Source organism: Castor canadensis, chromosome 12 (genome assembly GCF_047511655.1).
Source record: "Castor canadensis chromosome 12, mCasCan1.hap1v2, whole genome shotgun sequence".
In the NCBI taxonomy this organism is placed as follows: Eukaryota; Metazoa; Chordata; class Mammalia; order Rodentia; family Castoridae; genus Castor; species Castor canadensis.
Window position 1 is genome coordinate 39,118,874 of NC_133397.1, and position 17,253 is coordinate 39,136,126.

General features: G+C 34.8%; 1 protein-coding gene across 2 annotated transcripts in view; it reads right to left on the reverse strand.

Moving 5' to 3' along the window:
• The window catches only part of Srbd1 (S1 RNA binding domain 1), a 227,160-nt gene that overhangs the window by 57,647 nt on the left and 152,260 nt on the right, over positions 1–17,253 (reverse strand). The gene's annotated exons all lie outside the window — the stretch shown is intronic.

Genomic DNA, 17,253 nt, shown 5'->3' on the forward strand with positions numbered 1-17,253 from the left:
GCTTACAATGTGTCATTTTTGAAAGAATGCCTTTCCTTAAACCTGACCATATAACAATCTATATTTGGGTTGGAGTACAAACATAAATGCCCTTGACTTGACACATGTAGATTTTTTGCTTTGTTTGATGATTATAAAAAAGAAAGGCATTATTCTAATTCTGAAGGCCACTCTGACAGAGAAACTGAATCAGAGAGGACACCTCTATAACCTTCCTTATGACAGAAGTAGCAAATAAACATATTCTCTGACACAGCTTTTAAAGGCACATAGTTAAGCAGGTGAGCACAGATCAAAAAAGCTGAATATAACAATAAATAGAAACAAATAACACCAGTGATTTTATATTCTAGTAGTACTTTTACATTGGAATTAAACAGCAAATTTTCCTTCCAAAAGGCTTAAAGAGCATGTTACTATTAACCTCATGCATTTTTGAAAGCTCTGGCCACAAAGGCACATTTATAAAATAAGCCCCCACTTGTAACATTGCCACCATCACTAGAGTTTCACCTTAGTGACTTAAATAAATATAAACAAAGTAATAAACACTATATGTTTTATAGAGTTATATGAACTAGGGGAAAAATCACCTTACTAAATAACCTCCTGGAAAATGCAAAAGAAAAGCTAAATTTGGTTTGCTCATATTTTCTGAGTTCCCAGAATATAAGAAGTAGTGAGGGGGGAAACCTAATTCATTTAACTGAAAGACCTTTGCTTATTTCATTTTCTTCTTTGGTCTTTCTGAGACGCAAGAAAGAAGAGAAACAAGAAAGAATGAAAGAGTTAGAAAAGGACAATATAAAATTTATTCAGGTGTTTAAAAGATATCTTTTATAATTTTCAGATGACCTTGATGGAAATCTTCCCACTGACTGAAAGTGGAGACTGAAAACAAGCTCTGTAAGAATCAGACAAAATGGTCTGCCACCGTAGGTGGCCATACTGTCTAACAAGAAAGTTACCCACTTTGCTTTCCCACCAGTTAAGTGACAGTAAAACTCTCCAAGCTACTGTTGCTGTCATGGAAAATCTTTATTCAGAACTGAGGGACAGAACACATTATGACCACATGAAGAACTTTTCAAAAATATGTATTTTTTCAGACTCGTTAATATACTAATGGAGATTTTATAAAGTTTGAATATAATTTTCGAGTCATCACCTGGATGACATCAATAACAACAACACTTATTTTAAATAAGCCCAAATTACATACAGTTGAATAAATTTTAATTTGTTTTCATTTAAAGTCTTCTAAAGTTGAGGCCAGCATGCTGAAGAAAAATATTAAACTATCTATAACCCTGTGTCAACATATGATGCTACTGGGAATGCTAAGTGAATTAATTTTCCAAGGAAAATTAATTACTTATGACTTACAGTTGTAAAAGCAAACAACGTAACTCTGGATTAGGGCACATTTAATTTGTTTGTAGTAGCGATTAAATTAATTTCATATAATTCATGGTATGTAATGGAAAACAGAACAAAAATGAAATTCTAGACAATGACTGACAGAGGAAAATGTATAGATTTATGAATCTGGTCCAAAAATAAAGGTCATGGGTATTAATCACTGGATAATAAACCAGTCTTTTTAATGGTTCTATAATAATGGATTTTAGCATAATTTTTGAGAAAGCATTACCAAATTAAAAAGGGTAACTCAGAGAAATAAAGTAGAAAACTGTAATGATATCCTGTAATGTCTCCAAATACTCTAGCCCTCCCCAGAAAAGGCTATTAGAGAAAGGATTTGCACATCTTTTATATACAACTGATTAATTTTTGTTCATAAAGACTTAGGGCAGCTAAAATTAAATATAATATTAAGTGATTTTGGGATGACATTCTTAAAACTGTAACTAAATTTTCTTCTTCCCAAACCCAAATCAAAGAGTGCCTTTAAACAGATCATCTGTGATTCATTTGACTAAATTATGTACCTGAGTGTACTACTAAGACAACAGGGTTTGACTAACTAATAGATCCCTAAGAATATATGCACAGCTGCACATATGAAAATATTCACCTTTATACTCCATCACTTCCTACCTGCTCCAATTGAGCCAGACATAATCTTTTAATTTTGGATTCCAAACTCATGGTATAACTAGTGTTTTAAGATAAAGTTTTGTCCTGATACTAACTGTGATTAAATAGTTCAAAGTAGCTGAAAGAAATATCATTCTCATGGTATAGTTTAAAAAACCCCACAAAATCAGAACATGTCATATTCTGGTAATAACCCCTACGTAATAACTGTCACTAGGGACCTAGTGAAATCATTGATAGTTTAATTCCTGTTAACAGCTGGGATCATTTGGCTAGGAGAGAGGAAGAATTTTGACAAACACTTTTAAAGTAAAATATTTCTATGACTTATTAGATGTGAACTTCAGATGAATGATACAGTACAAACAAAATGCAAATAATGAAAATAAAAACTATACACATACAAGATATACTTTTCAAAATTTTATTTTTACAAATTTTAAATAAACATATTCCTTCTCCCAGTTATATCTTCTATCACAAAAAGACTATTAGCAGACTGCTCTATCTTTGAAAATATATATTTATAAAGAGAACAATTGTTAATTTATGTAATGCCTTTGAGATCAAAGGGAGAAAATTACTAAAATATTTTAAATTCCATTATAATTTTAAACTTATCAAACCAGGGAGAAAGTGTGATGTTACCTTGGAGTAATAAAATAAATATTTTGAAAATAAAGCCTCATGGCACTGTAGCTTGGAGAGGCTTTTTCTTAAGTAACTCTGTACTGTGAAAAGATTAATTAAGGAGAGGACTTTCAGGCCTAAAGAGGCTGTGACTTAACCATGACTAGAAAGTGTTTTGGCTCTATTCTGAAGAGTAAAACTAAATGAAGCAATAGAAACTTCACCTTTCTGGCTTGTTTTCCTACAACACAGAGTTCCCCTTATTTCAAATGGGCCTCATGCAGCACAGTCCAGATTGAAAAGGGGTCTGTTTATAAAATGGCCTAGCTACGTCTCCTTATAGTAGGAGACACATCCAGCTTTTTTTTTCAGCTGGTAAAGCTACCAGGAGGCTGAAACATCACTTGTGACTCCCAAAGGACCTCAACTTAACTTTATTTCCTTTCATTCTTGGCTTTGCCATCAGAAAAGTGGAAAACAGTCAGAAAGACAGTAAGCAAGCAAGTTCTTCTGGTTCAGAACAAAACTTTTTTGCTGTCTATGCAAGTGCAGACCTATATTTGTAAAAACACAAAACAGAATGCATTTCAGATTGACAATAAGTCTATAAGATGGTAAATTACACCAATACTTCCTCCTTAGAAAACACACAAAACACCCTCCAAATTTCCTTCAGTTTGTAATGAATTTCAGAAGTTTTTTCAGGCATCTTTCTTTTATTACAACCACATTCCCATTTCGGTAGAATGACTACAGGGGAATCACTAATTTTTTATCTAAACTATGACGTTTGGCAAATGTTATGTAACCAACTATAAATTTACAACAAGCCTCAAATACTAAAGAGCTGGTAATTACATGATGAGAAACAGCTTGATTATGCAAGCGGAAAAGCAGGCTGTCAACAAACAAACAGCTGTTTTTTATTGCCAATTCAGAACTACAGCATGCTTCCCAACAAACTAAGGGGTTTGTTTCTGTTGTTGCTGTTGTGTTTGTTTTTAACTATTCTACTCTCTTCCACTTCCATCTCCAAAATCCTGAGTCAATTTAAATACTGGATGTGAACCACAACAGAAGAATCAGATACAGGAGGATAACAAGTAAAGCACAATAGACTTACACAAAATTTTGAGGCTAATAACTAACAGAAGTTTAAAGTGTATTTTCCAATTCAACTTTAAATGCCTATCTTTTCCTGTGCAACACATTCTGTCATTACTATTTATAAGAGGCAGCCCAGGCAATGGACCTCTACTTCCTCATTCCTGGACTGTGACCACGGCAAAGTCACCTCTCTAATCCTTTGTTCAGGAAGCTTTCCACGCAGCTTCTTCTGTCCTCCTCCCTTTTGGTAGAAGGGAACGAACATGTTTCTACCTACTGGTGTGAAGTGAATGAGCTTGAAATTAAATGATTCTGTGAATACTTGATAAGCTTAGTACATGAATAAACACTTGGAATAAAGAGGACTTTACCATTAAAGTTTAAAAAAAAAACACTAAAGTAAATGGAATTTGCTTATTTAATGGTCCCATCATAGGAAATTAAATCGATTTCACAACTGTACCTTCAGGCACTTTCATGTGTATTTTTTTTCTTTCTCCTTTTAACACTCCTCAAGAAAACATAGGTATCCATATTTTCCAATAAGGCACAAAGAAGTAAAATTATTTTCCCAAGGTGACATGCAAAAATGAGGCCAAGGCAGTCCTCGATGCCCCGGGGCTCTGTGTTCTCTCCACTGAACCACGCAGAAATAAGGATGGTGCCAATGAGAATGCTTTTGCAATTTAAGGCAAGCTCTGTCTTTAGCTCTCAAGGAATTTTGACTAAACACACCCAAATTATAACTACTCAACTACAAGGATGGGCATAGGTCAATGAGCACAATTCTGTGCCTCAGGTACTATTAAGCAAATCCAAATTTCCTTTTAACATACTTAATGATAAACACAACGACTCTCTACAAAACAAGATTCCTTCTGTCTCATTCTCAACTGCAACACTGCATTTCATTTAAAAGCACACCCATACCACCTCACAGACTGGGCTGGATACCTCCTGTGTTCTGCTGCCATCTGTGAGCTGTTACTGCTAACTTCTGTAGTATGCCCAAGAGTTTGTATTTTGAAAAACTGAAAAAGTTGCCTAAATTTTCAACACACATCTGAGCACGTTTCAAATTATAAACAAGTGTTGGATTGCTTTTGTAAAAACGTGACTGTATTTCAGAGCATATGAAGGGATCCCTAAGTGAGGGACTAGGGAACAACACACCTCTCCACAAAGCAGCTCACAGGCAGTCGGAAGGTAGTAAAGAGGCACATAAGCAATTGGACAAGAAGGAGGAAAGGCCAAGGAAGGCAGAGAATGGAAGGCACACTTAGTACTTTACCTTCTCCAGTATCAGTGCTTTAAAAATAACTGTTAAGTTCTATACTGGTTTGTAGTGGACATTTGGATGATAAGGAAAAGTAACAGATTTAAAAACAAACTCCCAAGAATAATTTTAAAATCTCAATCTTTTAAAAAGTAGCAAAAATGTTATGAACATGAGCCCATGTTTACCAAATTCAATGCTACTTACATAATGTCAAACATAGTGTCTCTTTTGGAATGTTCCATAGTTTTATTGTACTAGTAAGATCTGGGTGCTCGGGAAGGTACAACTAATATCACTAAAATGGAAAGTCTGCCTACATCAATTTCTTTGAAGATTAAATTTCTACACAGTCAGGACTGTGGATGATCATTACTAATCACTGTGGTTGAAGCAGTCTCAACACGTCTGGACACGCTGTCACCAGGGCTGCCTGGTCATGAAGACTGAGTAACAACCTACCCAGTACCCTGCCTAGTACCTTACCTGGACACTACCCAGGTGCCAGTGCTCCCTTCCCATGTACCTTATTTACAGAAACTGCAGATCTGACCTGCCCCTCTCTATGTCATCTTTAAACTCCACAAATGTTTCTCGCGCGTTTGCCAACTCTCTTGGGGAAGTATATAATGAGTGAGATAATTTTTAGTGTAAATTTAGAATTCTGAAGAGAAATGTGGTATCACACCCCAAAGCAGAGATAAAACATAAAACTGATTGTTATCTTGCTTTTGCAGAAACTTGTGATATTCCAGGTACAAAATGCCTTAATTAATTCCTGTCAATCAATTAAATGTCTAACTGAATTCGAAGTATCTCTGTCTGTAAATGGTTGGTACTGGGCACATCTGGAAAATGAAAAGGTCTTCCAAAAAAAAAAAAATGCTGGGAAGATGGCCTATTTTCACTCTCCTTCTGGGCAGGTTCACGTCACCGGATGATGCTGGATATGGCTCAGCTCCAGGGAAAACAACCTTTTCTTGGTCATTCAGTGGCTGTTTATGAGTATACGACAAGTGCTTTATATACACTGAGAGCTTGTTAGACGTTCAAGTCCTCTTTCAACCTCTCACTGTAGTACATGTACCTCCCTGTGGTGTAAACACCTTCAGCTCTTCCCCAACACCACACACACCCACTGCTAAACAAATATTTTGTCAGAGACTTTGCAGGAGACTGACTTTCTTTCCCCCTATATTATCTATATATAAATGCAGACAACAAAAACAGAAGACCAACAGGCACCTTACTTTTCTTAAATTCCCCTCTGCCTCTATAGTTATCTTCATTCACTGAGGGTTGAGAATATCAATTTATGTTGTGGAATCCTCCACTAAGGTATATATTGGGGTTTGGAAAGTGAAGATGCTACCCAACTCTCTAATTTCCCAACACATGGACTCTCAACCCCCCTTTTCCCTAAACTTGTTGGCAAGGACTTTTCAGACTACTCATATTCGGTAAATGGCCACAATAAAATGAAGGAAATTTTTCAACTTTAAAAGTGGACAAAAACATTATAGGAAAAAAAGGAATCATTTTGAAGATAAACTTCATGCTCTGGTGTTGAAAGTTAAGGCCCACAAATCAAAAAGCAGTCGTGTCTACAGAGCTAGGCTTTTCTACTACACTCTCAGTGAATCACGCTGCGGTTAGTTGAAAGTGCTGTTCACATAATAAATTAACCACCTCATTTCCTTCATCAACAAAATATACACAGCACCCCCATACAGATTTGTTTTAATAAAAGTAATAAAGCAAGCCCAGAGGTTATGGCTGTTATGACATAATCACACCTCTGAGATTTAAAACACTCACTTGCACATCATGCCTCAGAAGGTCTTTGCAAGCTGCCCTCCAACAAAACCTAACTGGACTCAAACCTTTAGCCTCACTTATGCTAAATAAATGAAATGAAAGCCTTGAACATGTCAGGAGAAAATTCTCCCTTTCAATTATACATTTGAAAATAACATATACTTTTTAATAATATTAAACAATAAAAGCTTAGGTACCTGATCTGGATTTTAAAGAAAATTTATCACTGGAATAAACAGTGTCCTAAGAAATCAGTTGACTAACCTAGTCTCACCCCAAAATAAAGATATTTTCTAAAGTTAGTTGCTCAAAATGCCAAGCAACATGTGTATTTCTTTCTATGGACTAAGAAACAATCCTCATTCTATGTAATTCCTGGCAAATGAGCTTTCTTTACAACTGGCAATGGTATTTAACTACTGAGGATAACAGGGGCAAGAGGGGAAAAAAAAACTCTCATAAATTTAATTTGTCCTCAATACAGAGTGCTCCCATTGGAATTCCTTTCTATAATCACCAGACACTGCAATACAACTGCCCATAGCATAAGATGGATTTGGTGATGTCATACGCTACCAGTGAACTCACACTGTAATTCAATGAGGCCAGTTCTCTGGTCTCTACATCGAGCTATTATCACTTTGCAGAGGCAAGGTTCACTGTTCACCTGAATGTTATGCACACCCCAGAGTCTTTTCCACACGATCATGTATGTAATGCATGCTGTCACTCTGGTAATGATGATGCCCCCCTGCCTTGAATGCAAGATGCAATGTCATCTTACAAGTAACTAAATTTACCTGTGCTACTCTTAAAGTCCATGATCAGCACCCTCCAACACAAACACACACAAAGGAATGAATTTATCAACATTCCTGAACGAGATCAGATATTCAGAATATACAGTTTTTAAATGCTTAGAAGTGAACCTAACTTACACATTTAATTTCTTTTCTCAATTGCAATAATCACCTAGCACAATCCTATAGTACTTGGGTTTTCAACTCCTTCTGCACATGAGACAAGTGCTCTACACTGAGCTATATCCACAACACTTCAACTATTTTTTCTAATGTAAATATTATTATATTGCACATAGTTTTTTTGCCTAAAGTTTAAAATTACATCCAATATTTTCTTAGAATGCAAGTTCCTCACATGTAAATTATGTCCCCCCATAAAACAAAATAACTGTATCATTACCAGAATTGAACATTTTAGAATATTCTTGTAACTCTACTATAATCTACAAACTATCTGTCCACAACCAATATGAGACCTAACCAATTTCAGGGTTCTGTATCAAACAAGGATAAATGATTAAGAACTTCTTTAAACATACAGTTTTATAATTCACTTTAAAGGAAAGATGCCACTCCAATGAATCCCATTACAACAAAGATTTTTCTTAGATAAAGATATAAAGTATAAACTACATTAATTAAATGTCCTTAAATATACTGACTTGCTGATTTAGTGATAATTGAAGAGCATTCCTCTGTAAATGCTCCCTCTAGTCTGTCCTGGTAAGAATTATTCCCATGGAGAGTAGACTATTCATTGTAGAGAGGCAATTCATTGAGTTTAGTTCTCTCATTAATAGCTGTCCTTCCCCACCTTCCTTAGTCATTCTCATGTCAACTACCTGGCCATTTTAATGCTCTCTGTCCCTAAATTCTCAAAACCTTTCAATGCTGGTGCTCCCACAGAAAGATCCAAGACAAAGAACAGAAAGGAGACAAGGCTGTGCAAGACAGTTCTTCCCTATTCCAGAAAGTTTTTACTTACTCACTCACCATAGAGAGAATTCACATTTACTTTTTACTTTTCAACTCCTTATTTTAACTAAAATTCATTACAGGAAAACAGTATTCTAAGGCATCTTCTGAAAAAACATCTTATGTCCTCAGATCACTGGCTCAATGGAGATTTTAGTAAGGAAAGAATAGCTTTCTTAAAGGATCAATTAGTGAGAGCTATAGAGTATCACCTCCATTCACTGGACTACACAAAGCAGTCTATCACAGGTAACCATAACAATGGGGCATTGGTTACTCTGGTCATCCCCTCAACTTTGAGACAAATCACATTTTGAGTATGTAAAAAAGCTTTCATGAAGCCAGCCACCTAAATCTAACAGCTTGAAATCCCCACTGGGAAAAAACACTGAGGCACAAAATTGGAGACTGTCAATGTTCCAGACTTGAGAATATGTAAAAGAGACAAATGTTTTCAGGTAACTGAAGTATTAACATTAAGGCTCTAAAAATGTATGTGATAAATATAACTAAAATCAGAAAAGGACCTATTTATGAAAAAAGAGTAAAGTGATTTCACTATCACCTTTAAACACTTATGGGAACTAGTCAATGGATTGAGTATCCAAACTGTGTTAAAAAGAAAATGTCATGTTTGAGATATTACACATGCATGCTCACACACAGACACACACACACACACAGTTGTCAAAATTCTGATGGAAAATAATTCAAATTGTAGGAGTAGATCATGGTCCCTGTCCAGCCAAAGAATTAAACAAATTCTTACCTTGAACACAAAGAACTTTTAAGGATAAAAATGTTAATACTGAAGGAAAACAACAGGATTTTCAAGATGTTTTTCTGAAATGAGTTTCATTTTAAAAATATTAGGAACTAACAGTTCAGACATACCACAAAAAAAATTTAGTGAGAGGCTGCAAAATTTTATGGAGTACTCCTAACAAAGAGTTAAAAATACAATAAATGATCAACTATGTTGAAAACCTACCATTCACTCATTCAGCAAATGCTTACTGAATGCCCACTATGCTCCCAGTTCTGGGATACAGATAACAGAGGTGGAAATGTCCTGACCGCTATCTTCTCAAATAGTTATCATTTCTTTATGTTAAAAACATTCAAAATCCTTTTTTCTACCTTTCTGAAGTGTACAGAACATTACTGCTATCTACAGTCACCTTACCGTGCAATAGCACATCAGAATGTCTTACCCCATCTGATCTTAACTTAGTTCTCATTGCTCAACCCATCTTCTCCTCCTCCCATTTTAAAAAATGAAATGTGAAAGACACACTTTCAGTTCTCATCCTACTTCATCTTTGCAGTGTTTTACAACATTGACTTTTGCTACTTTTGGGGTTTGAACTCAGGGCCTTGCATTTCCTAGGCAAGCCATCTACCACTTGAGCCATACCTCCAACCTTACTTTTGGTTATTCGAACTCTTACCCTTCAATACTTCCATGTCCTGATTTTTCTGCTACATTATAGACACTGTAATGTGCATTCAAGACACCTGGAAATCTTTTAAGACCAGATTCTGACTGAGTAGGCCTCCTGTGTGGCCCAAAGAGGTCTTGAGTAGGGTGTCTTGCTATCAGCAGCATTGCTATAACCTGGGATCCTACTAGAAAAACAGAATCTCATTGCCTAACCCAGATCAACTGAATCAGAATCTGCATTTTAACAAGACCTCCAACAGGCTTTATATGTACATTTAAGCTTGAAAAATATTATCAGTGGTTCTCAGGTCTATGCCAATAAAGCACAGATTTTGGTGCCCTTCCCCCATCAAATGTCTCATCTTACAGGTCTGGGAAAAGGGTGTAAGAATTTGCATTTCTAGCAAATTTTTGGATGATATGGATGCTGCTGGTCTTGGGACCTATTTTGTGAATCAATAGTTCTCAGAGCTGTACATTAGAATCACCTATGAAACTTGAAAAAGTTTTTTGACATGTGAAGCCCACCCTCAGACCAATTAAACTAATTATCTCTGGGGATAGAATCTAAGCTAGGTACTTTTAAAGGCTTCCCTGGTTAAGTTTAAGGTTTCTAATTTAGAGAATTTAGGCAAAAGGGAGGGAGCTAGTTGTGAAAAGAAAATAGTAAGGATGAATGCCCATTAAATAATGTTATCACTACTATAACACATTATATTACAATTTGTTAAACATCTGCTCTACCCAACTATACCCATTAAATAAGCACTAGAAATTTATCTAAAATTACCAAGGAAACAAAACAAATGATATTTAATCATAAAATTCACGGGAGAAAAGTCTGTATTTGTGAGATGAAAATTTTCTAAAGATCGTATCAAGATTTAGCATTTAAGAATATTTAACTTGGTGCAAGATTAGAGTTATAAACAAGAAAATCTATAAGAATATTATGAATATTATAATATTACTTCTTCATTTCACTGAAAAATGAAAATAATTTTATTTTTTATAATTATATAAAGTCTCATTTAAAAAATACACACAGTTGTATAAGGAAGAAATTAAAACCAACTGAAAGCCAAAGTTCCTAAGCTAAAGCATCTTTATCATTTGACCCAACTTTCCTCCATTTTTTTGAAAAATATGAAACATTTAACAAAAAAATATATATTATAATGCAGTAAAAGAGATACCATGTACCCACCAAACAACTTCAAAAAAAAGAAATTATAAATAAAATTGAAACTCCTGGGTTACCTCGATCAGATCCCAGTCTTCTCCCTTTCTGTGCTCCACAGTAAATACTATCTTAAGGTTCTGTGCTTATTTTTATATTCTTTATATACATCTAGAAATAATATAGTATTGTTTTTATATTTTGAATTTTTTCAGTTGTATAATACTATACACATTCTACAACCTGCTTTCTCTCTTAACATTATATCCTTTAAGATGTATCTATATTAACATAGGTAGCTCTAACTGGGTTATTTCTGCTGGTATGTAATATTAAAAAGTCCAAGTATACTAATTTTTTTTTTCATTCTTCAGATAACAGACATATGTCTCCAAATTTTCATTACTGTAAATAGTGCTTCAATGAACTTCTTGTGCCGATGTGAGAGAATTTCTCTAGGCCACATATTTCTAGCAACAGAACTACTGAACAGAGCAGACTTTTCATCTTCAACTTTACTGACTTCCAATTGCTTTCTAAAGTGGTTGTGCCAATTTATACACCCAAAAAAATGTACAGCATTGCTAATGTTCTTCTTACTTGCCAAAATCTGAATCATCAGACTAATTTCTGACAATCTGAAGGGATTCCCAACAAGGATTTAATTTGCATTTCTCCCATTAATAGTGAGAGTGGTATTTTTTCCCTTATCTTTACAGGTCTTTCTGCCTTTTCTTCTACGAATTGTCTTTGCCTATTTTTCTGTTATCTTTTTTTCCCTCTTGATTAGCAGATCTTTATATACTCTACATCATTTATAGGATTATGCATTTCAAATACCTTTTCCCTGTCTTTGGATTGTCTATATATTGTTTTCTAATCCATGACCATTTTAGAATCAAATGCAGTAGAATTTATTAATCTTTTTTCCTTATGGTCATATTTTAATGTCAAGTCATAACTTTTTTCAATGTGCATATTATTAGTTTTAAACACTGAAAATATCTTTAAAAGTTTTAGAAATCATGACAGTGATTTTTTGTGTTGGTATATCAAAACTAGAAAGTGAACTTGAGTAGAAATTGACCCGAGTCTAGTTTCACTGCAAATTGTCAATGAAATACAAAGAGTAAGCAAACAGTTATGTCACTATTAATATTTGAAGGTATTATTGGTAAAAGTTTCTTCAAATAATACTAACATTTCAGATTTCTTTTAAAATTAAGTAATGATACTACACTAGAATACTTGTATACGTACATAGATTATCACATGGGTTGGTGATGTCTAAGAACCCAAGAAAACTAAAGCTGATATTTTAATGTAGGAAGCATAATTCATCCTGAAAGAAAAAGATATCTGGAATAGAAATTGTTAAACTTGAAATTTTGAGGAGTAATTAGCAAATTCTAATACACGAGTTTGTTTTCTAGTCACAGATCTCTGCATGGTCGCAAATGAATGAAACATCTGAGTTTAAGGCTAAGTATGAATTTTATTTATAATACTCTGTAAAGCAGGGATTCAGTATAAGCCCATATGCTAAGAACTGAGAGTCAAGGGGCAAGACTGCAAAACAGTTCTGACAGGAAATGTACCTATATGAATAATGCCTTAGATTTAGAGCAGTTTTCAGCTTCACTTTTGTGTTTTCTCTATTTCAAAATATTGCTTTAGTGTAGGGGGCAAAAATTCAAGCAAAAATCATGGGAATGTCCATGACTTTTCTCTGTATCCCATTCTACAATGACAAATAATTAGAGATTTAAATGTTTTTAAGGATCTGAGCAAATAAAACTGGACAGATTAGGAATCTTATCTTTCACAGACCTAAACTAAAACTACACTTAACAATCCCTACATTTTAACTATAAAAATATGTAACAAAGTTATGTCAAAACTAACTAAATAGTTGTTTTGTTTCTATTTATTTGTTTGTTTTGGGGCTGGGGGCTTAGCTCAAGTGGCAAAGCACTTGTCCTGAAAGTGCAAGGCCCATGTTCAATCCTCATCCACAAAACCAAACACACAAAAGATGCAGAAGCACTAGTTCATAGAGCTTCTAAAGCTGACTTTATCTGTATTTTTTTTTAACCATGAATTGATACCACAGAGGGGGTGGTGAAATAAAATGTAAATTAATACCTTTGAGGTTCTACCATGAAAATTTCAGCTGGGAAGATGATTATCTTTTCACAGGGACTCCTCGTTATCCTCAATAATGAGGAATAAAGATGGCCTGTATAAAAAGTCCACTAAGGGCTCCAAAAACTTATTTTGGACAACCATTTCATCATTTAACATCATCAAGTGATCTACCAGAGAGGCACAATAAGAGGGGAAAAGGGCTGTTCAGAGTCTTTCCTATTTGACTGCACATGCTTCGTTACCAAATGAAGGTATTAATGAGCATGAAAGTATAAGAACACAGTCAAAAGAAAAATAAATAGCAAGTAAATCCAACTTATTTCAACTTAAACTTGAGGTATGACAAGGCCAAGTTAAATCACCATTCCCCATGTCCCACAGAACTCAACACAGCCAACCCTGCATCATCCTGTCTCACCCGGGAGTATTTTTTTGGGAGTAACACCAAGCCACTTTCCAGCAAAGTCTTCAGGGGTCAGTTAGGGATATGCTGTCATTTGACCACACTAGTTGCCTCTCTCTCCAGAAATAATGACAGGCATGTGTTTTTAAAATCAGCTCTCCTGGTTTTCTAAGACAAGGATTGGAGTGCTGCCCTTAGCATTTTAGCTGTTATTAAACCAAAGGAATTTTAGTTTCTATTGAAATAACATTATAGTGTCTATTATTTCATCTAATTATTTAGCATTCTTTCTTTGAACAGCTTTCATTGTTTCAATCAGCAATGTTTGTCCAGCTACTCATATTTTAAATCAGAATGAATGTTAACTATTAAATTTATACCAAAAGCACAGGGAGGTCCTAATTAAAAAGAAAGGCCATTCTACTATGACAGTATTGGAAATTCATTACATCAAGGCATAAAATTAAGAGATCCATTGGCAGGGATAAGGAAATGGATACATATTTAACAACAAAATTTTCCTCTTATATATTTGTTACAGAACGCTTTAGACAATGAAAAAGAAGGAAAAGTCTCATGTTATAAGTCCTCCTTGAAAGCCTAAATATATATATTTTTCTTTCTTTTGGTTTTTTTTTTTTTTTTTTTTTGAGACAGGGTCTTAATATTGCACCCACACTAGATTTCAACTCTTAATCCTACTTGCTCAGATTCATCAGTAGCTAGGATTACAGGCACATGCTACCTCACTGGCTCAAAAGCCTGAATTTTAATAGTTATATAATAGTTCATCTGATAGGTGTGCCATAAATCTTCAGAATATTCTTCTACAGTAGAGGCTTCCAATATTTTGTTACTTGTGCATACAGAAAATTTATATATAGATATTACCAGTTCTCATTAATGCCTTAGAACTAGCTGATAAAGAATTTCCAAGTAAAAGGGATGAATTTTTAAAAACTGTATCTTGACAAGTATTGACTGTTTCTAGGAACAGCAATTTACATTTCTATCAGCAGTACATGTGAATACTGATTTCACTGTTATCTTTCTCACCCACACAGATTTTTATTCTATTACAACTTTACTCAACTGTTAGGTTGAAATAATATCACTTTATTTAATATGGGCTTTTGATAAAGACAGAAATTTATATTTCTTTCATGGTAAATAGTACAAAGAGACTTCATATATTTCATGTAAATGTTTCATATGAATCAACATGAAAATGTGTACAAATCAACAAGAAAAAATCCAAAATCTTAACAGTGAAATATGTAGTTACCATAATATACATATAAGCTTGTGGCAAATAATTTCCTCAATTCATCATTTTAGTTTTAAGTTTGTGCAGTAACAAACTACCCATATATGTTCTGAGCTATAGCTCTATCAGGTATTTTCTTTGTGACTGTCATTGAATTCCTGATCTTTCCATCCACTGATGGGACCCTTTCTTGTTTTTCCAGTTATTCCCAACTTATTCATATAAATATGCACTTATATGGGTGCAGATACATATATATACCTTTCCTGTCCAACCTGGAGCTTTTGATACACCGGTAGTGGTAGTAGCGTGGTTAAAGAATATGTGTTCAACCTACCATCTTCACCACTTTCTCAGTTTCAATATTTGCTAAACAGTATATACTCCAATTTAATATTGCTGTTTCTCTTAGTCTCAGGCTTATAGATCCAACTCCTATTTGATGTCATTCCTTGGATTCTTATGGTCTTCTCAAACCAACATGTCCAAAACTGAAAAACTGATCTTGCCCACAAAATTTGTTCTACTTAGACATGAAACACATACCAGAACTCTTGGAACAAATCCTTCATAATTCCTTTTCCCTCACTTACTAGCACGTAGTTGCTACAAAACAGACTCTTTTCCATCTCCACAGTCATTAACTTTGTCCAAGTACCATCATTTCTCACCTGGCCAGGCTTAACAGCCTCCTAATTAGCCTTACTGCTTCTCCTCTTCCCCTCTAATTCATTCTCCCTAGAGTGGCCAAAGTCAACATTTAAAAACACAAATCATGTCATTCCCTTGCTTAAAACTCTTGTATGACTTCTCCCTGCTGTTGGAAGAAATTTCAAACTCTTTCTCACATTAAACATGATCTCTGAATTCAAACTTGGAGCTTAGGTCTTTGTGATTTACTTAAAGAGCCCTTTGATGCTGATCATTAGACTGCCTGGATTCTATAAACTTGAAATCTTTCTCTTTTCCTGCACTACTACCTTATAGTTAAAACAAGGTAACTATAATCCCCTTCATGGTAATTGCTTATATCACAAACTGCTCTAGTTATACACTTTAGATTCTAGGCATTTCTATCTACTTGCAGCCAAGTAACCATTTTTCAAATACAGACAAGGACATTTAAAGGTCTTGTGCTAGTCAGACTTTGATCACTGAACAAAATACCTGAGCCAAACAATTTAAGGGAGGAAAGATTTATTTTAGTTCCGTTTCAGTCCATCATGATGGGGAGGGCATAGTGGAATAGAGAAGCTTACTTCATGGTGGCCAGGAAGCAGAGAGAAGCATATCTATGTTATCCAGCTCTTTATTCTATCCAGACCCCAAGCTTATGGGATGGTGCTATCCACATTCAGGTTGAGTCTTCCCCTTTTAGTTAATTGCTCTGGAATTGCCCTCACAGACACATCTCGAAGTGTGCTTTACTAATCACTCAAGTTATCAATCCAATCAAACTGAAAACCAAGATTAACCATCACATCGGCTGGCAGAGTGGCTCAAGTGGTAAAGGCCCTGCCTAGCAAGTGTGAGTGCCTGAGTTCAAACCCCAGTACTGCCAAAAAAAAAAGATTAACCATCACAGGTCTGATGATCATAGCTCTTTGGCCAACTTGCTATAAAATGATACAGCCTTTGATTTTTCTGTGAAATGAGGGGGTAGAGTTGTATGATTTCTAAGGTCTTTTCTGCCATTTCTAGTAATCACAGATTTTATGACTTAGTATTTCTTTAAAGAAAGGGCAATATAGTTCTGTAGACCCTTGGTATCTGCTGGTATATGGTTCCAAGAAGACCACCAAAAAGGAACAATCTGTGAATGCTCAGGATGTACAGTTCAATAATCTAAAGTTATTCAAATTTACTTATACTGTATATATCTACAGTAGGCTGAGCACCCATAACTTGAGACTGCATGGAGTAGGCTACATAACTGTCATAAAAATTACTGCCATTAATACTGCTCATCAAAACCTAGATCTTATTTCATGCTCTTTATCTTAAATACTGTGGATGATTGACTTGTCTCCATAATGCTGCCCAACTTCTGCTAAAAACATACTGCCTTTCAACAAATCTAAAATTTTTACTTTATCACTGAAATTAAGCACATGTGTACCCTTTTTGGCTTGGGAAGATTA